The sequence below is a fragment of the Falco punctatus genome (assembly GCF_963210335.1).
Source record: "Falco punctatus genome assembly, chromosome: 2".
In the NCBI taxonomy this organism is placed as follows: domain Eukaryota; kingdom Metazoa; phylum Chordata; class Aves; order Falconiformes; family Falconidae; genus Falco; species Falco punctatus.
In genome coordinates, this window is record NC_137581.1 from 42683495 (window position 1) to 42707810 (window position 24316).

The window sequence follows — 24316 nt, forward strand, 5'->3', positions numbered from 1 at the left end:
GGGCTTTACTTATTGGAATTCACAGCTTATGTGCCTGTCCAAAACACAAGAACATCTACAGACTACAGAAAATTATTACAATTACTTGGATTTTTAAAACAATTTGAAGAAACAAAATCAGGTTATATCCACTTTAGCAATCCAAAGTATGTTTGCTTATGCAGTGCAGAACACAGTGTGGTGCAGACTCAACCAAGCTAATATTGTTCAAGTTGCTATCAAAAATTCATATGCTTTTAAACCAAGAAACAGTGGTTAGACTGAGAAATCACTGAATATTCAGGTAGGAATAAATATATCCTTGAAACTGGATATTTACATCAGTCAAACCAGTTTCCCACAGATATACGGTCACTGCTCTCCTGTGTGCATGTGCATGTCTACATTCTCCCATTTTTTTCTTAAAAATTGCAGTAGATTTCTTCGATGTAATTAAAATAAAAATTACATAAAATAATTAAAAATTAGAACTATAGTAGAGATAATGTTTATCAGATCGAAATCAAACTGGTTCTTCCAATAGCATTGCTTGTCTGGCATAAATTAATCAAAAATTTATAGTCAAAATAGTCAAAAAACCTGGCATGTTATTTCCAAACATTCTGATTTATTATTTAATTTAAACTTGAATTTTTAAAAATTCTATTCATAAATGGTGTATGATGAATGATATAAATAATTTAAGTATTTTCATATGTTCAGTAAAACATGTTGATCTCAAGCACTGCACACAAAAAAAAGTCACACCAATATTTTACGTGTATATCTCACTCTTAAAACACAAATGCTTTAACACATGGAATCAATTTATAGTAACTGCATATGCTCTACTTTGCAATAAGTAAGGCTACAAAGAGATGAACTCTCAATTCAAAACTTTGCAAGGCTTATGGGACTTTTTGCATTGAATGCAATATTATCAATTATAGAAAGAGTTTACAGTATTACTACTTTGCATAGCTTTCAAATTTAGTTTTGACTATAATAGATTCATTTTTTCAAGTTACAGGTTATAGGATGTATTTGAACTTTCAGGTATTCCTCACAAGACCAGATGGGGCTATCAGCCTTCCAGTTCTCTATTCCCTTTCAGTGGAGGGAGGATCACTAGTGGACAGAAGTGAACATTTGCTGTAGCAGCAGCCAAGCCTATATCCCATCCAGAGTTCCATACATAGAGTGAAAAAGTATGATCTGACAATATATACACATACAGATTTAAATATATACATACATATATGTATCAAGCTAACCTAGAAAAAATATTTTTGTTAATGAGATTGTCTGTGCCTAAATGCTTGCTTCATGTAAAATATCTGCTGTAAATTAGTCTGATTTTTTCCTAGTAGGTGCAGGAAATTAGGTGTGATTATATAATTGCCTAATTATGCTTTTAATCTCGTCTATTATATTTATGAAGACCTTTACAATCCCTTACTCAGCACAAATAATATTTAAAAAATCCTATAAAAATAAAGACAAGCTTGTACAAGTAATTCAGACATTCCTTCAAAATTTCCTAAAATAAGAAATTAAATTAAAATGTAGGGGCTTGCCTGTTATTTAAGTTGGGGGTGTTTTAAATTCAATTTGGCTAAAATTAAGACAGAAAAATCTTGGTCACAGAATTCATTAGTGGCTTAACTCGCCATCATATTACAAGCTCTTATAATTCTGCCATTGTTTATCAGTTACTGTATTATACAAACAGAGACATTGAAATAATAATAATCAAAACAGTTGAACTTACCTTTTCAAAAGGTAATATCTCTTTCTCATACTATTTTCCTGCATTTGTAAGAAAAATTAGAAACTTCCAGCAGATTCAAGAGCCAATATTAACTAGTAGTATCTATCAGAATTCTGGCAGCAACACAGTTTTCTTTCTTTTAACTAACTTAAAAGTCAAATAAATAAAAAACAAACAAACAAAAATCCATCAAACCAGGGAGTTTAGCCACCCAACCTGATCAGTAACAGGTATGTTCGGATTTTATGTCCTGGGCTTAGACTGCCTCCTGAACTTTGGTATTTAACACAAGAGACAGTATACTTCAGTAGACCTTTCATGCGGAGAATACCCAAATGCTGAGAACATTTAAATGGCATTTAAATTAGTCCTGGTTTCCTCCCTTCTGCTCTTCCTTTCCAAAAGATGCTTTGTTATGTATGAGTAATGCAAAATCATGAGGAATCTGATCCTTTCCTTTTGTCAGTAAATAGTAAAATTTCATTAGCTCAAATAAGCTTTACTGAGCATCAAATGATCTATGTGTGAGATGTCACAGTATCTCCTTGTACTAACGAAGGCAAAAGGCTAGCTGCTGAGATTTTAAGTCATTACTATAGACCTGATAACAGAAATTAAATAAAATTAATTTAATAATTACACATTTCTACAAAAAATTAATCTTTGGTTTTACTTACCAGAAGTCAAGTCTTTATTATGTCTCCCACTTTGCCTTGTATACTGACCACGACAGATATTTTTTTAAAAAAAAATCTTCCTTCCAATTCTTTTTTTATTTTGAACTGTATTTTTTGACGCATTTAAAAAAGCTTGTCAGAATGAAGGTAAAGCTTGTCAGAATGAAGGTAAAGCTTGTCAGAATGAAGGTAGGAACTGAACAACCTTTCAGTTCTATGCATTTGGATGCCTGTTACTCTTTTTTTTTTTTTTTTTTTTGAGTCTCATTTGAAATAAAGACAGTAGCTTTAGCAAAGAACAAGAAATTAATAGCAGAAATAATGTAATGCCAGACACTGAAAAGATTAATCACACCTGAAAAGAAACTGCATAAAAATATGCATTTATCATGGCTTCACTCAGTTTGGGGGGGTTTGTGAATTTGGGGGGAGGGGGGGGTAGGGTGCTTGGTTTGGGGCTTTTTTTGTGTTTATTTCTTGTGTTTTTTTAATCTTTCCTATCTCATTTACTATTTATACCAGAGTTCAGTCACAGGGGAACATATGTAGGGTCTCTGACCAGGTGTCTTCTTTTTACTGGACACAAAATCTGACAAGTAGTCACAAAATGTGAAATTGCTAAAAGAAAACATTCTGGAGTAAGTTTATGAAATAGAAAATAATAAATTGTCTGGATAATTTGTTATTCACCCACTAATTTTCTATGAAATACATAGCAAACTGATAAACTCTTAGTTTTGCAGTATATGCTATTACTTAAATCAGCTTTGGCATTAGAATAATAGGAGCTATTGCTGTGACACCAACATTAAAAAGAGGTCCAGACATTGTCTGAATTCTATTACAGGGGAACTGATATAAAACTAAAATTAGGCACATCCTTCACATACACTTGAATACATAAAATACATTTGGACTTCTCAAATTGGCTTCCATAGAAGAAGTCCTGCCCTTGCAAGTTTTAGTTCAGTGATGTGAAGGAATCAGCAAGAATGTGAATATGATATGAGGAAGCCATACTCTGTTTTGCAGCAGAACTTTTTTTGACTTCTCCCATCAAAGCCTCTGAAAGAACCTATCATGTTTTAGAGTAAAAGGAAGAACGTTAATGAATTAATAACTAGGTAAAAGACAGAAAAAGGTTTGTAATAAATGGTCATTTTTCATAATGAAAAGGCCTCTGTGGAGACATCCCTGAATAATCTGTGTTGCTGGGTTTGTTGTTGATTATTTACCCAAGAAAAATGACTATGTAAAATCTTTTCTAACTTGATCATAGAGCTTGAAGATAGAGATCATGTTTCTGAGTGGCTGAGTAATATATTTGAGTGTTAACAAAAGTAGATTAAATTCAGTGTTGGTAACTGCAGAGTCAAGACTTGAAAAGAATCACACACATGAAAAGCAACAGAATCTAAAGTGGCTATTACCACTTAGAAGAAAACTCTGGATTCATTGTGGATAATACTTTTTTTCTTAAGAAATCCAGTAAAGCATTTGATAGTTTTTCCTTATATTAATATATGTTAGCAGCTACTTCCTAAGTCAGATGCTAGGATCTTTGATCTGGCAGCAGGTTTTTGTCTTTAACTTCTCAAAAAAGGTGATGTGATAGTGATTTAATTTTAATCCTATTTGGTTTAGCATTCACATTTTACTTTATTAAAAAAGATAATTCTTTTCCTAAAATTTTAACAATACAAGCACAATTTCTTTCTGAGAGTTTTCCAGTATCTTTATTCTGTGAAAATGGAAAAAAAAATAATCTCTGTGTATGTGTCTATGTGTGCTTTATAATGCATACCACCACACTGATTGTATTTAAAATAAATGCTTCTTATGATCATCTCTTGAATCACATGCCATAGATTTAAGACAATGCGGAGCAGACTACTTGGCAAGCACCTTATCCCTTGTTCTCTCTTTCCTGCATTGTGTTTTCCTTTAGTAAGTCTGTTACTAGCAATATCTTCCAACTCTACTCCTTCCATATGTAAAATGAAGAGCAAATTTTATATAATTTTATTTAATGCAACCTTCTGAAAGTCCCCATGAAAATTTGTACAGAATGGCATTAGAACCAGACCTTTATAACAGAAAAACTAGTACACAGAAGCTGTGCAGGGTTCCAGCAATGTGTAGGGTTCCAGCAAGCTGGAACTTTTGCCTCCACAGAAAACTCATAGTAGATACTATGAATAGAGGAAGACAGTTCGCGGCTGTCTTGATTTACTTGTGGGGAAAACTGGTAGTATAGCTCCTACAGAGGCTATAGTCTTTTATTTTACAGTACAGCACAGTACATACTAGAGCCATTACGCAGACTTAATAGGAAAGACTGACTTAAGTCATTTGTCATGACCAGCAATTTTACTATGTTCGCAGTACATAAAATAATTATTTTCATGAGGCAACAACAGCAATACAGCTCAATGCTGTGGAATGAGAAGAAAAAGGAGAGAAAGGGAGACAGAAGGGAGACAGAAAGGAAGAAAGAAGGAAAGATTATTTGGGAAGCCATTTCCTTTATTCTGAACACAACTTCTTCACATTAATGCTTGCCACAATTTGTGTAAACAGTGGAAAGGTGACCTGTATTTCACAGTGCTGTGAACTACAGAGCAACTGGAGCATGGAGAGGAAACAGAGAAATGACAGATCAACATAAAATGTCCCTCATTTCAGTCCCTGAAGGTATTTCTAAGTCAAGGATTGGACACAAAAACATTGGAGAGACATGGATCATATTAGTTAGGCAAGATTATATTAATATAGGACCACAAAACATAGCTTTAAGCAGCCTACTTGTGGCTGGCAGAACTTGGTGGAATGAGGCTATCCCATCCAACTGAGACCAAATACTCTTGGTCTCAGAGATGATTCTTTAGGTGGACTTCCTTAGAACTTATTTGTTGTTGTTGTTGTCATTCATTATTTTGGTTTCTAATTTTAGTGGGACCACTGCAGCCAGGTAAAATGGTGTAGTCAGTTGGAATTAACTGAAAGCTAGTTCAACTGATATGATTTAACTCCCATTCAAAGACTTCCATCTGAAATATATATTAATAATTTCATCCTTATTTGTTTTCCTTTAAAATAAAAATTCTGGAAGGGGTAGTTTTTACCAATGTTTATTTCAAAATGCACTTATCCCTCAGCGATCATATTTTTAATTGACATCAGAGACATGCATATTAAGATCACAAAGGCTTGCAAACATTTAATATGGCTCTGTTTGGTATTACTGAAGTAACCTTTTCCAAAGGTCATAACTAACCTTTCGATGGTCTTTTTGTCAAAAAACTGAAGGCTGACATTGAAGCTGGTTCTTGTAACATGAAATATTCACAGATTACTTCAGTGCTTTCCTCTTTATGCTAAAGAATCCCTTTCAAAACATTCTTATTCAGCAACTATCTTCTCCTGATGTATTAAACTTTTATACCAGAGTTAAAGTTTTATAAGGTTTAAGGTTATAAAATATTAAGACAAGAGCTGAGTTTGTGATAAGTATGTTTAAAAGACAGCAAGTATATCTACCAAAAAGGATAGAAATGTACATTTTACTGCAATGCTGTTTCACAGAGATGCTTTTCTGAGTCTTTTTTTTTTCTCCTCATGCTAAATTTATTTTTGGAAAATGCATAACAGAAAAAAAAAAAAAAAAAAGGAAAATAACCTTGGAGTTTCAATAAAATTATACTGTTACACACTTTCTTTCAGAACTTCCAATTACTTTGTCTTGACCCACCCCCAGACTGGATCAGGCACTGCTGGACACTAAAGGTCAAATACATTTTAGTCAAAATTAGTAGCGTAATTGTCAATAGCTATGGCACTCCGTAAGATCAGGCCTCAATTTGAACACGTTTGAATTCAGAAATGTTCATCTAGTATCTCCAAGCAGTATCTCTATATGAAATTCTTACATGCAGCTCTTAAGCAAGTTTTAAAATAACTCAAATAGGTGAATGGAGAAGTTTTGGCCATGTTAAAAAGTGACAAAAAAATTATTTTTTTTTTTTACTTCCCCATAAGTAAATAAATATGTGCATTGGACTGCAAATGTTACATTGAATTACAAGAGTAGCTTTAAAGATTTTAACCTTCTGAAATTTTTATTTTGTATAGCAATTTTGGTAGTTTACAGGATTTTCATTATAAAGAACTGTACTGTGCAATTCTTGTTTTCTATCTTTTACTTACAGCTTTCTGCAAATGCATTTATATTTTTATCTTAATGTCTTCCTTTTTCTAGTAGTAGTTGTAATTACAAGTAACTATGCCTACATATGAAAGACAGCAGTTAAAAATTATTCTTTACTTGTACTGTTAAAAGCATATTTATTCTCTTTTTATTCATTCTTTCCATCACTTTAGGTTAAACTGATGAGGCTTGGGCTGCCTTCCCAGTAGTGGAAGTACATTAGAAGGGTAAAATTCAGATACTGTCTTGCCCCAGTCTATTCTACATTATTCTATACATAGAGAACCATTATGGAGACACAGGATGGGCACAATACATATCTAAGGACTTCTGAAGCATGATTCATTCCATATTACTGTAGACATCTGATAAATGTCATCTGAAACATGGCTTAAAGTACGTATTTCTCTCTGTTGGCTAGAGAGCATTGAACGACACACCAAAATAAGTAATCTAAATGTAAATGGGTAAAATCAATTGAGATACTATATCTCAATGAAAATCTTCTCACTCAAGACTTGTGATCCTGCTTCCCTTGTAATATGAGAACCTAAAAACGCCTCTTCCTACCACACTGAAGATTTCAGTTTCTCTTATCAAAATGAAAATTCTGCTTCAGACCTGAGACTCTTCTAAGCAACTCTGTAGACAATCCTGGTTTAATTCTAGATCACTAATGTAGAGCCCTTCACAAGTTTTGGAGCAAAGTGAATTATCTCTCATATCCAAGCCCAACTCCTTTCACATCACTTTGCAGGTCCGTGGATACTAACCTCGAAGTAAATCAAGAGTACTGGATAATACGACAGCTAACATCATTCATTCCTCTATTTTATTGAATAAAGTGAAACTCTGAATATTTAGAACTTTCAGTCTTAGGATACAGGCAGATGGTAGCAAGTGAACAAGCTGACCTATCTTAAGATATTACCATTTCTCAGCTGACACACAATAACTGTCCCTGCAAATGCTCCTAAACTGATGTAGCTGTAAAGTAAAATTAATTAAACTGCCATGGTGACAGTAGCAGTTCCAAGTTCTCCTTACAACTGTTTCTTCAGTTGTTTTGTTTTGCACCTTCTCAGTACTACTTTTTTTCAGTTAAAATATCATTACAGTGATTTAGAGCCAATTACAAATTAGAAGAGTAGAGTCCTAACAATCACCAGCAAGAGGTTCGTTTTTAACCAAGACTTGGCTGTTAACATTTTAACTTGAAGTTAAAACTTTTCTACATACAGAAAAAATCACATTGTAATAAAATTAAACATACAATTCTGTGAGCACCAGAACTAGTGAGGCTTGTTTACTTATGCATTTTTGTTCTTTGGGTTGGTTTAGAACAAGATTTTCTGTTAACTTTTCAGAGATATATGCTATCCTGTCACAAACTACATTGGTGACAGTCTGTCACAAAACTTGTAGGAACAAAATTATTTTAGGTACTTATCCAAATATATATAAACTTTTTTTTTTTTTTTCTGAGACAATAATCAGAAAAAAATGGGATGCAAGAAGTACAACACAAAACCATACTGACATGGTATAAAATCTGATCTGCAGGCATTCAGACACAAATGTTCAGTGGTTCAAGTATTATGTTCACATACTGTTATTTCATAAGCTTACCTTGACATCTTTGTGTGGTACATCTACAGCAGGTTAACAGTAGTACTGTTTGAATACTAGCAACCAAGTTTCATCCAAATAGTCGAGCGTCAGACATTTTAGCACTTGCATAACCATTTCAAGCTATCTTTATTCCTCACTGAAAGGGTGGTCAAACATTGGAACTATGCGGTGCTCAGGGTCATGTTTTAGTGATGGACATGGCGGTTCCAGGTTCATGATTATACTTGATCTCAAAGGTCTTTTCCAAGCTAAATGATTCTATGATTCTGTGATTTGGACCGTATAAAAACCGTTTCAGTTGGACTGTTTCACTTGTTCAACTAATGCATGTAGTACTTCCATCACACTGACAGAGGACTCATCTTGTGCAGCACATGCCACATCTTTGTTTAGATAAGCTACATTCAGCTGTTGAGTCCATTAGGTTGGCTAGTTGACTACTGGACTAGATGTCTTTTAATTGAATAAAATTAAATCATACTCCTGTTAGTAAACTAATACATCACTGTAAAAACAAGGCTAAAATAACCTTCATCAATGTTGACCGCCTGCAGTTTTACCAAAGAAAATTTGGCAATGTTGTTAAATTATTTTGGACCTGGTAATCCCATACAGAAAAATACTACTAGGAAAAGTTATGGTAGTCTGAAGAGGGTTACTAAAAACCTAATACTCCTTCCCTTGCTTGCATGCCATTTCTTCTAAATTTTCTAATTATAATACCTAAGAGTTGTTCTCTTATTCTCAGAAATTGATTTCTAATGCAATGTAGAGATTTAAAAAGAAAAGCCATTTTAAAAGGTCATACAGCAGGGACAATACACAGCATGTGACAAAAGGCTTAGCAGAAGAATAATACTGCTTTTTTTGCCCCTATTAAGCTTTTAACCAAAGTAGTATTTCTGATATAAAATTGCTATGGCTCATTCCCCTTTGATAGTACATCTTACTGAGTACTTAGCAGTAATGGAAATGAAGGTTGAAATATGAAGTTGATTGATAGTAAATGATAAAACTTAATATAAGATTAATTTTGTGTATTTGTTAGAAAGGCAAGGAATACTGTAAAGTTTATCCATCTAAAACTGATTCTTTTTATTGAAATCCTTGCCTTTTTTCAATCACCTATCAAGTCTGTGTAAATCTAGGAGACTAAAAACTAAAAGATTACTGAAGTGAGATAACTATAAACAGCGAAAAACTTGTATCATCAAAAAAGTACACATTTTTAAAACAGTTATATGGGAGAAAATTCCCCAAAACACAACCTGTGATCTCAGAATTAATAACAAAATGTATTTTCCTTTTTCCACTAACCTTGTAACAATCTCTTCAACCACCTGATGGGATTTTGAGATGAATAATTTTCCAAGGTTCTGACAATGCAGTCCTAATCAGCTCAATTCAACACATTCGAATCATGTAGTATTAGCTTCTGTAACAGTTTACTGAGGCTTTTTTAACTATCTAATTATGATCTTCAAATCAAAAATATATTTTAAAAGGAGACTGTAGGCTTTTTGTTCAAATGCCATAAAGGATACTTCAGTAATTTTGAAAATCTTCTTAATTATTAATTTTAAATCAATAAATCATGCAGTCAAATCACTCCTTCCCACTATTTTTTAAAACAGTATTTTATTTTGTTACAAAACAGTTTTCATGGAAAATTCATGTTCATCTCTGCTTCTGTGTACAGGAAAGAAACACCAAACATTTCTGGCTGACCCTTCTTCCACAGTGAACTGACTTAGAATAGAATGATCACATTGTAAACACAGGGACTGTTTTTCCCCCCTTCTAACACATTTTCATTTCCAATAATTTTCATATAAGCCTAAAGGAACTTGGTATAAGAAGGACTGATTTAAAAAACATGCTTATAAATCAGACATTATTATAAAAATTAGCATGAGAAGTAAATTGAAAGATAAAGCAAATCAGCGACTAAAAAAAAACCTAAAAGAAATAATCTTGTAATTTTTTATTTTCTGTTATCATTTATTACAACATGAGCCGTAAGTTTTAAATTTTGGCAGGAGATATGCTTCTAAACTTAATAACATATGGTTGGCCACAATAAAAAAAATAAAATATTTAAAACAGTTGTCCAGTACACACTGGAAGCTGTCAAACATTTATTTCTGAAGCTCTTGCTTCAGATTTCTGTTATGCTGTTTTTCAGTTTTCCAATTACAGCCATGTTTCCAATTCCTAATAATGTTCTGAAAATTCCACAGTGCAGTGTGGAAGTTTTCCAGACTTCAACTCTGTCCAGAAGTTTATAAAAAGAAGACTAATATTACAGAGGAATAAGAAGTACAGAAAAACTCACAAAAATGCAGCTAACCTTACAAGATTTTCTGAAAATCCAAACAGCAAAGGCAAAGCACACAATATATAATTTACAGAAACAGTCATGAGGTATACCTGGTTTTGAGAGATCATTTCTCTTTACATTAGACCAGCTTTAGATTGAGTTCTCATATTCTGAAACTTGTCTATTGTACATGACATGAGGTTTCTGTTTGGTTGGTTCATTTTTTAACTTATGTTTTTAGACAGTGTTCTGTTCCTGAAGAGAAAAAGACCTACAAAACTGGAAAAGAAGTTGTTACAGCTATTGCTTACTCTGAAATGATGCTAGAATTCAATCTCTAACAGAGAGATTGCCTGGTAATGGTAATGGTAATGAATCTTGGATAAATTAAGTTTCAGCTGCATGCAAAGGGGAAATATATTTTTCTGAGATCCACCAGAGTCTCCTCCAAGGTAGTGTTTTTATGAAAAGACAAAAAAGCAATATCATTATTGGTATTTTTTTTTGCCAGGGAAAATTGGAATAAGTAATGAAGAAATATAAACAATAAAAATAAATACAAATCAGCAAGTAAACTGGGACCCATTTACTTGGCATTTGTATAAGCTCAAACATGCAGAGGTGCAAGTTTTATTACAGTGTTTTAGCCCTGACAGCAAAGTTTGGGACATATAATCAAAACATGACATTTATATAGAAGCAGCAGTACTTTGGATATTAGTATGTTCCTCATTTCCCAGCTTGTCAATCTATGTTTAGATACACAGAAACATACAACTACGTGTATGTTGAAATATGCAGATTCTTCACCTTTTAACATAAGAACAATACATATTGACATTTTTTCTGCCTGATTTAGGTAATTATCATACTTTCTTCAAGCTTTTAGCAGACAATGTTATCTGCATAGTACTAGTCAGAGCACCTATCATCTACTTGTAACAATGCTCAAACTATCTGTTGGGTGGTTGTTTTTTTTTTAACTGTTGTTTTATATGCTTACATAAAAAAAAAAAAAAAATCCTCAAGTGTATTTGAGCTTTTCCTACTGCACAGTAATCATGGGCAGCTCTGTCTAGACTACTACACAAACAGGCAAGAGAGAAAAAACAAGCCCCTGAACAGTGAAGTTATTTGACTTTACCTCGCAAAGTAACCTATGCCTAGATACACCACTGTTGTACTATAACAATTAGTCTGCAGACAAAAAGGAGGGGGGAGTTCTTTATTTTTTCAGTTTCCTATACCGTGAACTTTTTCATTGGTCTTTTCAAGATACTCTTGTGTCATGCACAAGAGAATTAATTTCAATTCCAGCAAAAGATTTAAGAAACATCTGTATCAGTTCTTCATCACTGAAATTTTGACAGAACCTAACTTTCCAACAAATTTCTCCTTCAGAAGGAAGTCTCATAGAAGAGGGTTCATAGGACAAGGCAAATTCTTTCCCTTCTTAATTATTCTCTGCCGGTTTTTTGCTACATAATTCCCAACCACCACTACAAAAGAAACAAGCCACTTCAGACAAGAATCTCCTTGATTAGACAGCCATGTTTGATTCTGTGAGTTACACTCTTAATGCTGTGTACCCTCTTATTATGACAGGATTAGGAGCCTAGCACATAAAAATATCTTTAAACTCTGAGCTTTAGTAATGCTTGAAGCCTGTCACGAAAACAGTGTCACCTGAAGAGAAATCAACCTAACAACTTAGATGGTGGTGAAACAGATGGTACTAGAGCATATTTAGTGGTATTAGGAAACTATAAAACACTACTTTTAAGTCTTAGTCTTTATTTTGTATCTAATTCACTATTTGTTTCTGGAAGCAAAAAACAGTATTTTGCACAATCTTCTTAAGATGATATAATGAGAAATATACCACTGAATGGGCTCATTGGTTTGATATCAATGAAGATGGTACAAAAAAAGGAGCAAACTAAATTTCACATTATAAAAATTCTACAGTTTGAGGAACCAAATTCACAAGGTTTGATTATATACTTTACTCCATTTTTATGAGTACTGTGGATGAATTTATTTTACTATGACATTTACTTGAAGAAGATATAGGGTCTTGCCTTTAAAGACTCAGAAACAGCTAGTTTCAGTTTATAAATTTCCCTATGTAACTCAGTTATTTTTGTTTCAGTATTCTGTCTTTAAAAAACAGATGTAGTACTGGAATTTACTTCCAGTTTGTATAACTTCATTAAACTCTAAGCTTTTTAAGATATGAGTATGTGTGTATGTTAAATGCCTAACATGTTAGGGACCAATTTTGGTTATGCGTAGTCATGAGACTGGGCACACCACAGTACTTCACTGGAAGAGCAAATCAAATGAGGAAGCCATAAAACATCAAGAGATGTACTCAAATTATAAAAGATATATTCAAAGAATGTTATGGTGGTGGATTTGCATGGCAAGGGGTTTTTTGAGGGGCTGCAGGGGTGGCTTCTGGGGGGATTGCCAGGGGCTTCCCCCACGTCCAGTGGATCCGGTGCTGGCTGGCTCCAGGATGGGCGTGCTGCTGGCCAAGACCAGGCCGACCGGTAGCGGTGGTGATGGCAAGTTAAGAAGGAGGAAAAAAAATTAAGATCTGCACCAGCAAGAGAGAGGAGTGAGACTATGTGAGACCAACAACTCGGTAGAGATGTTGGTCTCAGCCTGTGGTGAAGTCCATGGTGAGGCAGGCTGTGCCCCTGCAGCCCATAGAGGTTAATGGTGGAGCTGATACCCACCTTCAGCTGTGGAGGACCCCAAGCCAGAGCAGGTGGATGCCCGAAGGAGGCTCTGACCCAAGGGAACCCTGCCCTGGAGCAGGTTTGCTGGCAGGACTTGTGGCTCCACAGGGGACCCAAGATGAGGCACTCCATCCCTGGAGGGCTGCGCCCCACGGGGGACACACACACTGGAGCAGTGTGTGAAGAACTGCAGCCTGTGGGAAGGACTCATGCTGGAGAAGTTCATGGAAAACTGTCTCATGTGGGAGGGAGCCCAGGCTGGACAGAGGAAGTGTGTGAGGAGGAAGGAGCAGCAGAAACAACTGTGTTATCAACTCACCACAGCCCCCATTCCCCACATCCCCCTGCACCACGGGGAGGGAGGAGAGAGAGAAATGGGTAATTAAGTTCAACCTGGGAAGAAGGGAGGGGTGGGGAGAAGGTGTTTTTTTTATTTGAATGGTAATAGATTAAATTCATTTTCCCCAAGACAAGTCTGTTTTGCCCAGGACAGTAGTTGATGAGTGATCTCCCTGTCCTTCTCTCAATGCCTGAGCCTTTCATTATATTTTATCTCCCCTGCCCAGCTGAGGAGGGCAGTGACAGAATGACTTTGGTGGGCACCTGGCATCCAGCCAGGGTCAACCCACCACAGCTGTAAAAACGGGATGACAAAAACCCCATACAAAAGGTTAAGAGTTTTTTTAAACTCTATGTCAGTAACTGTAGCCAACATTTTCATAGAAAGCTACTGATTGATAGTTTGTAAGACATTATTTAATGCACTTCCTTCCTCAAGGCAAAAGGGCCGTCATGCTTAAAATATGTCATGATTGACAGACATTTGTCTAACCTGTTTTTCTAATCCCAGGTATCAAGTAGTCCACACCACTCCCAGGAAATCTGTTCCTGTGCATCAGTATCTGTAGAATCACTTTCTTACTGATCATCCCATGTGTGACTTAAATCCTTTAAGTCCTTTCCAACATTCCCTGGTAACAATGAATATTGTTAGCAATTTTTAAAAAATAAATTAAAAAATTTAAAATTCTTTCCTACGGTAATCTTTTTTTGGTACATGCTTCCTAAAATTCTGGTGACTTTTTGCCTGGAATTTCTCCAACAATCCCTACATTTCTTGCCTGTCCTGTACAACAGAGTATTGCTGAGGCTCTACGAAAACTTGTCAGAGAAGAGGAACCGAGTTGTTTTGCAGTCTGTGTATCTGTTTATAGATTCCTATTATTACATTTTAGCAGCAGCATGACATTGTTGACTCATTTTACTTGCTGTTTACTAACTGCAAAACTTCTGTAAAACTGCTATCTAGACATTTGATCCCACTGGGTATCTCTGCTGCCAATTCTTGTGACAGGATAGCAAGTTGAACTATTCCATATTCATTTTCTTAGAGGGTATCTCTGGTTTTTCAAGACTATTTTGCATTCTAATTCTCTGTTGTAACACACTGCTGAATCCTCTAATACTCTTTTCATCTTTTTTTATAAGAAGCATATGCTTTACTTCGTTATATAATCATTAGTGACTACAATGAAAGCACTGGGGCCAAAAGAAACACACAAATTCCAACCAATACAACTAAAGTTCCTAATTTTGCATGTGAACATGGCTTTCCTCTTGCACCCCTTTTATAATAGTTTCCATAAATTCCATTTCCACCTCAGATGAACAGTGTACAGAAGCATTCACTTTCATCTAAACTTCAATCCTCTCAAAGACTACTACATTTTCTAACAAAAGTAATTAATCTTCTAAATAACAAAAGTCAAGATATGCAAAACTCAATTCAGGAGGATTAATTACAATCAAATTTGTTGGTGAAGACATTGTTGATTAACAAAAAATTATTTACTGAAGATTATTGTATCTAAAAAAATCTTCCGAAATGTGGCACTAATTTGAAGTCCTTGTGGCTATCAAAAGAAGACTAGAAAGATTTTAAAATATTGTTCCCACTAACTGAAAAATATTAAGAATTGTTTATTCCACTCTTTACTGCTCTCTCCCTTCTTACTCCTATCTCCTTCCTTGTTTTGAGTCTTAGATATTTTGAAGTTCAGCTTACTATTGCTACATTAGGGTAGATTTTTAATTTATTTTGGAGCATTTTTGACAAAAGTATAATTTGTCAAATTATATTTGAACTTCAGATAAATGATATAAAAAGTAGTTTGTCATTGTGGATAACTTAATAATAAAAATTATGACAAAAGAACTGACCAAAAATATCAACTTACATAAATAGAGCCATCAGACACTACACAGAGGGTGTATATTTAGCATTATGATTAGTACTACAAAATTATGTGGAAAATAATTTTATAAAAATAATATTTCAGACATTGATAAATTATCATAAGTCAACTGCATGCATAAAAACATAACAGTGCATGTATAGATTAATAATGAATGGATGTATACTAATATTATTCCATATTCCAATTTATAGGTAAAGAAATAACAAGAAATTTGAGGAAAAAGTGGTGAACCAGGTCAGCCTGAAGGCCTGGATTAGTTATGTACCTATCCTGTCTAAAACATAAAAAGAACTTATGTCTCCATAGGCAGCCAGAAGTCTAAGGACAGAAAGTAGAGTGTCCATCTAAAGTGCCACATTCTTGCAAACACAGACACACTGTTCTTTTTGCAGGTTTTCTCCATATTTACAACATTTGCCCAAGAAATGTAAGACAACTCCTATGCCCTGAAAGAACTTCTTCACTGCTAAGCTAAGATATTGTGGGAGGAGATAGTTTCAACAAAACCGCACAGCACAGGAAAACTATGTATTAGGCATGCATCCTGTATTTATTCTCTTTATTCCTACACTCTATTTATAGGTATGAATCACACAGTTTAAGAATCACTAGAAAGAATTAGGAGTCTAAATAGGATTCAGTCCTAGAATTACATTCAGCAAAGAGGGTGTAAATGTGTGATTATACCCATTCAGATGGAAGGATCTTTTGTGATCTTTCATTTCATTTGGGTTTGGGTTCCTCTTTGAGCTTCGCACAAAGCAACACTAAAATAGCAGCAAAAAGGTACCATAAGGTCAAAATAATGTTGGGTTTTCCATATGTTTAGAGTGGGAGGAAGGATAAAAACAGATGACAGGCAAATCCAACTGTTATAAAAGGTTGAACATTTTAATGTTGATAGGACACAGTAAACCAGAAAATTTGCCTAATACAGTTCAAAAAAGATTGAATGGCAAGTAATGTGTTCCACAGAGTGAGCCCAGCCATGTACTAGACAAGAAGAAAGTAAGTGCCTTAAATTCAATCAATTTAGTGTGGTAAAGATTCTTGGTTTAGAGTCAAGAATTATTTTTTTATTTTTGAAACAGACATTTCCATCTTTCAAACTCATTTTGAGATAATGGCAAGTGTTGAAACAATGCCAAAGGCCAAAAGATCAAATCTCCTAGATCTAATTTTACATATTTCATTTCTAACATTCAATTTTAATACAACAAGTTAAAGCAAATAATTCCAAACTGTGGAATACACACCATGCTGAACTAAGCCTTCATCCTTTGTGCACAATTATGTTGGTTTGTTTCTGAGTATTAAATATTTGTGCTCATCCTTTTCCTTTTTTTTTTTTCATTAATTAAAGTCAGTATTTTTCATGTGAAAAATATCACTATCATGAACTCTTGTAAATTGATGTCTTTGGTCTGAAGTAAAAGCAGCTTCTGTACAGACACTAGGCTAGGATGAGTGTCTTGTGATTTCTGTGAGTTACTCCTAGGACATGCATAAATCTTTAACTTTAAAGTCTCCAGACACATCAACCCAGCTCAGTCAAGTAGGACAGATCAAACTCCACATGAAGTAGTGAAAATGGAAATCTAGAAATGACATGTGCCTAGGTAAGTGAAAGGATGGATTCTGGATCCTTACTGCTATAAAAGGTATAAATGACACCGCCAAAATGTGGCAGGGAGATACACAGTAAAGGACTGAAGAAATAGGAGGTATGATTAGAAATGTGGTTTGGAAAAGCAGACCACATGTGATAATGATCTGTGATGCTCTGAATATGTATCTTTATGTCTACTGGTCTAAACTTACAGTAATCCTCAGCATTGCCAGTACCAATACTCAAGATTTAAGTTGGAAATAGAAGACATGGAATTAGAGTCATATACATTGCAGATAATACAGTATTTCTTGTAGTTGATAAAAGAAACGAAAGCTACAGGAAAGAACAACCTGACATAAATTGAAAGCATGTATTGAAATTTCCAGATAAACCTTAACAGTAATTTTGAATAAACTTACATTTCTTTGTTTATTCTGCAGCTAAGTAATTTCATTTCAATTTTGTAATACATGAAAGAGTATTTTAAAATTGTAAATTATGATATTTTAATCTGTTAGTACAGTTAAAATTAACATTTTCTTTTTAAATAAAAGATTGAAAAGATTAATGGGAAAACTTCTTTAAAAATTATAATCTTTAGTAAAACTATTACAAAATTGATAATATTTTAATATTTTGGATTTTTGTTTGGCTTAAATTATTGGTAAGGTATGACTTTTTGAAATAAAAATCAGAAATTTTAGGCACTGCTGAATTTATATTTTTGGTAAAGTTTAGGTTTTGGGGCTGGGGGGGGGGGGGGGGCGGGGGAGCGGGAGCTGCTGGTGGTTGTGTCAGTATTACTAGGCATGACCACACAGTTACTTATCTATCCATGGAAGCTACAGCAGTTCTCAACTTTTTACAGAACAGATTTGCTTTCTGATGCTTTTAATAGCACACATGTAGGAATTTCCCTAGTGCAAATAGTTTATTTGAGGTCATGAATCCTGTATTCTAAAAACACCAGGAAATTTGTATACTAGGAAATTCTGCCAAAGCATCACAGCATAATATTTAAGGAGCGGTTTTCACCTAAAACGCAAGTTTGATATATAAAAGGAAAGAGCAATCTCTTAAGCAACCTGCAACAGGGTATAAAAAAATGTGTCACAAGGATAAGAAGTAGCTATTAGAAAGCAATGGTCACGTGTTAAGAATATGCTAACCTATATGTAGCAGCACAACCCTTACAAATTTAGCACAGCTTCCAATATGCTCTGATTTTTTTTCCATGTACACTATTTACGTGAACTTCACCGCTCACAAAAATAGCATAGGTGAATCAACTACAAGTTAGTTATTAATAACTGTGTATGAATATAAAGATTAAAAATATGTGTATATGCATAAATATTAAAAATAATTATAAATATATGCACTTTATATATATGTATGTATTAGGATGTTTATATAAAGAAACACAGGTGATACAGATCTAGATGTCTGTGTGCACACATAGACCTATATATGTCCATATTATTACTCTTCTCTGTATGTTCTTTCCCTTTTACTATGGAAAGGCTGAACAGCATTTCCTTTTTCTAATGTTGTTTGATGTTACCCTTAAGACAACCATAGTTTCAGAGGTATTTTTCTGACTTAGCCACTCTGTGCAGCTGATATTTTCACTGCCAAATCTTTTCTTCATGTTGAATCTTTTGGAAATATTCTGGCAAAACAGTGCAAGCATTTCTAAAAATAAGCCCAGAGGGAAAAAAAAAAATATTGTTTTAGCCAGTATTTAACGTGCATGGATAATGATAACCACAACAAAAATAACTGTCAAGTCTTGCTTTCTGGTGGGTTTAGTGGGCCCATGTTTCAGAGCAGCATCTTTACATTTATTGGGATGAAAGACACACTCCTTACTAACGCTATGAAAAGCTACCAAGATTTACTTGGTTATATCCTTTCAGAACAGTTTGCATTTGCAATGCAGACTTCAAATGATGTTAATTTCCTCAAATGTAATTGAACATTAAACATTTAAATTGAACATTTAAATCTGAACTAGCCACTTTAGATGACTGTTACACTCAATGAAGAGAAATAGGCATGTCTGGAAGACAATTCACCTTATTCTAAAATGTGCATCTCAGAAAGAGGTAAGAAAAATCCCCATCACTGACAAAATGGATTACTCAAACTTAGGTGTCTTACTGACCCATAAACGTAGCAAATGGTACCATCAACTTGGCAGCAGTTAAGGAAACAGGTCAGAGAAACACAATAAAAGTAGGAGCTGGGGAGGAAACATAGGAATGGGAATTCTATTAGGATTCCATTAAAACTGACAAAGCAGCTGGAGGAAAGAGTGAAGGATACTGAAATTCAAAGATTAGGAAACAGTGACAGAGAAACAGAAGAATGAGAGGTCTGACAACCTGTTAAGGAACTAGGGAACAACTGAACTTGTCTTGTTGAAGTATTTAGGACAAGATACAGAAAAGAATGGACAGTTCTGCATTAAAGTAACCTGGCAAGTAAGGCAAAGAGGTTGATCATAAGAGAAGACAAGTGAAATCAACTAACACTGTCTGGGTAAGGAACCCAAGATTTCAGTAAAGCAGTCAAGAATAGTTTAAGACTGTGAAAAGGAGGGGGGAAAAAAAGAAGTTAGAATAAGATCCAGAAGAAGAACACATAATTAAGACAAAAAATGTTTAAAGAGGGTGGAACAAAAGGAATCTAGGATCTCAAATGCAGCAGAAGACTCAGACTTGATATCCCTTCAGCTGTCATATTCCCCAATCTTTCTGCAGAGTGTATGCAATCACCATTGTAACTATCCACACAAAAAGTATGAACTTCCTTGTGCTAGCAGTTATTCTACCAGTTCCAAGTGGCAGTGGGATATATAGTGAATCCTCAAGTTTCACTCCTGCATCCAAGTGGTGGACAAAAGAAATGACAGCACATGAACTGACATGTTATTCTGTTTCCTTTGCTTAAAAAAACCCACCTGCTAAACATTAGAAATACTGTTCTAGAAGCAACACAGCCAGAGACTCACAGTTACGAAATTCTGGATCTAGATTTTCCTTGTAACTTTAATATAATTCCATCAGCACAGTCTTTAGCTGTATAATCATGCACCATTTTTATCACCAGATTATTTTGCATCCCATACACAGAAGATATACCCCTCTGAGAATTAATCAGAATTTGGAGGAGAAAGGTCTGTGGTCTGTTTTGTGTATGAACTCTGCCTCTTTTGCTGTGAAAGTCAAAAGTGTAAGTATAACAGCATAAAAGTTATACAACCATTTTTTCGAAGTTTAATAATTGAGTTGAAAAGCCAGTTCATGGTAAAGACAAATGAATTACTCTCTTCTGATTCCATAACCTAGAATGAAGAGTTGTGTGATCCATATTCCACCCCTAGCATTCAATTACATTCCTAACAGAGCAGCCTACATGAGATAACCAAGTCAATGGAAAAGCTGCTAATCTATAGTATCTAATTTTAGGATCTCGCTATCACATCAGTATCTACAGTTCATATTTTGATATCTAAATAATACCAAGGGGATAGAACCTCAGAAAGCCATAGCCATGTTCAGTTGATAAAATACTTAAAGGTACGAGAGCTCACAGGACAGACAGACACAGGAAGGTGTCTTGATTCCCCTCTTTTTGTAAACTCAGGTACTGAGGTCAAAGCTGTAAATGGGAAACTACATTTACTTAGAAACCAGAACCCAGAATCCTCTCTTGAGATTAGATATATATACAACAGTACATCAAGTACTTAAGCTGTAAATTTTGATGACAATTTTATCTACATTTTCTAAAATGATCAAAATATTTTCTTATTAAATTAGAACGCTGCACTGAAATACTTGCTCATCCTGACAAGTTCCAAACTCTTAACTTTCTATATCAGCATGCTAACCACAAGTTGGTATGTAGCTAAGAGAAAAGGAGAAAGACTTGGAAGTAGGAGAGACCAACAGGCAAAAGCATCAAAATGCCAGATTTGTGGGATGAGAACAGAAAAATATAAAAGAAATGCATATCCAACAGCTTTGATCCAATAGTTTAAAAATACACATTTTTATGTTCCTGATACTACCCTAATCATTATCATTGTTCCTTATAAAATAATGATTTAACTTAAATAGTTTCGAGCACAGAGACTTGTAAAAAAAATTTCTCAGTTAATGTTTGAATTACAAAATCATGCTCTCACTTTTTAACCGTTTGGATTCCAGTTAATACTGATTTTTTTACTTCCCAGAGACAGGTTCAACAGAAACAGTGGAAAACGCTCTTTCCTCATTACTTTTTCTAGCAAACCAAGATACGAGCGTGCAACTCTGCGGTGTGAGGAGGGCACAGTACTCAGTACTTTCACTTCTGGCTTTACCGAACACTACTATACAGTATCTAATGGTGGGAGGACTTGCCATCTTTCAGAAGCTGTATCTTCAAATACTTCCAAGTTTTAAAAGAGACTTCTGCACTGTCAGTGCTTGCTTTCTGTGGGTTAGGCATATCTAGCACCGCCTTCTTGGAGCTGTCTCTTCCACAAAATGTTAATTGAATCCTGTCTTCCTCATTCTTCTTGCACACAGCCAGAGTCTCAGACTGGTTTGCAAAAGGGATCATCATTTATGGGTGCAATTGAGAACACCGGAAACAGCAGATGAAAAATGCTATGTGCTCTGAAACCAGCAATTCAACTCTTCACTTTTATCTCACCCTCTGTTTTACCCCTCCATTGTGAAATAGGGCTGTTGTAAAGACAAACCCATTACTAGCTTGTGAGGCATGTACCAACTGTAGCGGTGAACAGCACTGAGGGCTTATGACCAATTATGTCTTTATAAGATTTGGACAGTGTAAACCAAGCAAAGCATGCCACCATTACGTGAAGAAAATGGAAAGAAAGTACTGACTCTTTGCTTATTATTTGAATACCATTTATGTTGAGAATTGATAAATATGTCACATGAAAAAAGCTATCACGATCATGCACAATTCCCACTATAAACTCATAGAAACTGATGACTATATAGAAAATCTTAGCACTGGTATTTTCCAAGTGATTTATAACTGATTTATAGATCTTAATTGTAAATTCATTATTTAGATATTATTATAAAATTAAGATCAAAATAGGACCTACATTTAAATATCTACTGCAGTTATTGCCAAATTTTTCATGCAAGCTCTAAAACAATCTGGTGCAAGTTTTCAAGCAATTTCAAGCGATCAAATAGCATTTTAACACTAACTGTTAACTGTAAAAATTTTTTTGTTTTTTACAATACAATATGCAATGTAGAACAATTATGTCAGTATTTTATATCAAGCATGAAGTCTAACCCTTTAGTCTTCTTAATGCCAATGGGACTATCCACATAACCTTACTTATGCATATAAGTACCTGTACAATTAACATGACAGGTTGTTCTTTAGAAGCTTACAAAAATCAATAAAGTAGAATGTACTTGTTATTACCCAACCATGCTCTCTTATTAAATACATTTCATAGTATCTAACAGAATACTCGATGTAAAATTAAGAATTCAAGATCATTCAGCTAAGCGTTTAACTTATATGTGAAAAGAGAGTAACTGCAAATCCACCACCAGCCAAAACCAGGAACTCTGCACATGAGACGGGCTGCAAAAGACTTCCAGTACAGAATTCATGTATCAAGCAGAGGGGAGCAACCAAACCAACAACAAAGTAAACCAAACCAAACCAAAACTCTTTTGGGGATACAAGGGTCCTAAGTAGAAGACAAAAGAAAGAGGGGGAAAAAAAGTGCAATCTTCACTACTTGCACATACAAATGAAGAGTAAAAATAACAACAAATTTATTAATCTCAAGCATAAAACCAAAGCCACCTTGTCAACCTGCTCCTCACATTATGTCCTGCCATTGGGTTCCTAGCTAATATTCAGAGACCTCCTGTTCACAATATCAGAAATACTGTGGATATGGTCTATATTGGAACATATACAAATGTTGAATTCTCACTGCTTTCACAAAACTAAACTAGTGCTTTCCGAACAGTCATAAATTATTAAAGTAGTTGCTAAATATGTATAGGACAAACTACTAAGCCGAGCCAGGAGTTAACAGTTTTATACTCATTGTACCAAACATCCAGGTGTATGCTTAAAGGCTTGGTGGAAGTTCCACATAGTTGTCTTTTTTATGTATTTGGTAGTATTTATTGTTCAGGACTGAACAGCAGTTTACATATCCTATACTCCTAATGAAGTAATGAAGTTGGCACCACTTATAAAAGCTTAATTTCTACAGAAGGAGAGAAACATAACTTGTCAGAGGATTAGAATTCTGTTGGGTCACAGAATTTTCAAGCGCAGGACTACCATTTTTGCAACACTTGACCACTTCTTGCCCTAGCATTCAAAATTCACATAGGTAAATGAAAGGTTCTTACATGGAAAAAGAGAAAGTCTCAGACTCTAAAACCATCTTAAACATTTTCATAGCTCAAAAGGTGTCATTTTCATTAACAATAAAATGGTATCTCCCTGCCAAAGTTATTTTAAATCTGAACAAATTTTAGCATATTCCTTCAACAAGACTAAGCAGCTACTGATGACTAGATGTATTGTTTCAGGAGCAGTGAATGAAGAACCCAAGTGCAGTAAGAATAGAACAGATAGATATTATCACTGAGTACATATGTGACAAGGAAGTTAATTCTAGCAAGTCAACTTTTATGGACAAATCAAGCTTCTTTCAGTATGCTGATCTCTGAAGTTTCTCAGATCTGTGACGCACCTAATAAAAATACCTAATATAGAATGAGGTGGTATTTCTACCAGTTTTTAACCTCTTCAGTTCAGAAAACTTGAAGGGATAATTTTATTTTACTTGTCTTTATAGTGCATCTCAACATTTTGTATTGAATCCTAAAATATGCATCTTCCTGTTGTTCCGATTCACTTCCAGTGATCGTGAAAACTTCAGCATTACTTTTTCTTAAAAAATGTGCCCAAGTCATTCATTAGCTATTCCACATTTGTCTAAACAATGTAGCTCCTACGAAATGAACTATGCTAACTGACAAAAGTTTCAAGTAGAAAATATATGTTTTAGGTCTCTCTGAAAAACCTTAACAC

At 34.5% G+C, this 24316-nt stretch overlaps 1 protein-coding gene across 4 annotated transcripts in view; it reads right to left on the reverse strand.

Annotated features, from left to right (window-relative positions):
* Positions 1-24316, reverse strand: part of KLHL1 (kelch like family member 1) — a 252713-nt gene that overhangs the window by 217378 nt on the left and 11019 nt on the right. The gene's annotated exons all lie outside the window — the stretch shown is intronic.